Below are 864 nucleotides of genomic sequence, written 5' to 3' on the forward strand. Positions count from 1 at the left end.
GCGGTGTTCCCGATCTTTCCCCGCATTCCTCGGCGGTACTGGAAGAGGCTGGCTGCTACCAGAGCAAGGTTTGGCGCTGCCGGGTCGGAAACGCCAGGCTGCCACAGGTGATGGCTGCCATCCTGACTGACCTCCGGGAGAAAGAGCAGGGAGCCTGCCCCTGCCAGCGGGGCGGGAGAGCAGCCGAGCCTGCCGCGAGGGCACGCTGCCCACCGTCCCACACACCTACGTACGTACCTACACACCTGTGTAAAATGCACACGTATGCACGAACACCGTGCGTCGACTTACTAATAAACAAAGCGTCCCTTTCCACAAGTCGTCACGGCAGCACGCGGGCGGGTTTTTTTCCTGGGAATATTCCCCACTACACCAGCTGAACGAGAAAATGAAGCTGTCCCAACAGCCCACAATAATGTTTAATCGGAAGACAGTAACAAACATGCTAATACCACCACCACAAACCTTGACAAGAAACCGCATCTTTGTTCACTCATTCACCTCCATTTTAGGTCCTGAAATGAAACATCAAGCTAGACAACAGCGTAAGTATTCCTTCTTGCTCCAAATGTCTCGCCTTGCACGCCGGCATCTCGGCGCAAAAGCTGCAGTACACAGCATCTGGCTCTTCCTAAACTTCCACTGCGTAGAAACCACCCGCGCTACTCAAATATGATCCCCGATTCCGAGGCACAAGAGCACTAAAAGAAGGATGGACACGACACCTGTGAAGTCCCAAAATATTTTCAGCCTTTATCTCCAAATATTATTATTCCCCCAGACTTTCAAAGACGGATTATTGAAAAATTAGTATTTTGATAGCTACGTACGTGTGCGAAATCCTGGTCCTGACTAAAATCAAAG

The sequence above is a fragment of the Haliaeetus leucocephalus genome, unplaced genomic scaffold (genome assembly GCF_000737465.1).
Source record: "Haliaeetus leucocephalus isolate CR32 unplaced genomic scaffold, Haliaeetus_leucocephalus-4.0 Scaffold889, whole genome shotgun sequence".
NCBI classification, from domain to species: Eukaryota; Metazoa; Chordata; class Aves; order Accipitriformes; family Accipitridae; genus Haliaeetus; species Haliaeetus leucocephalus.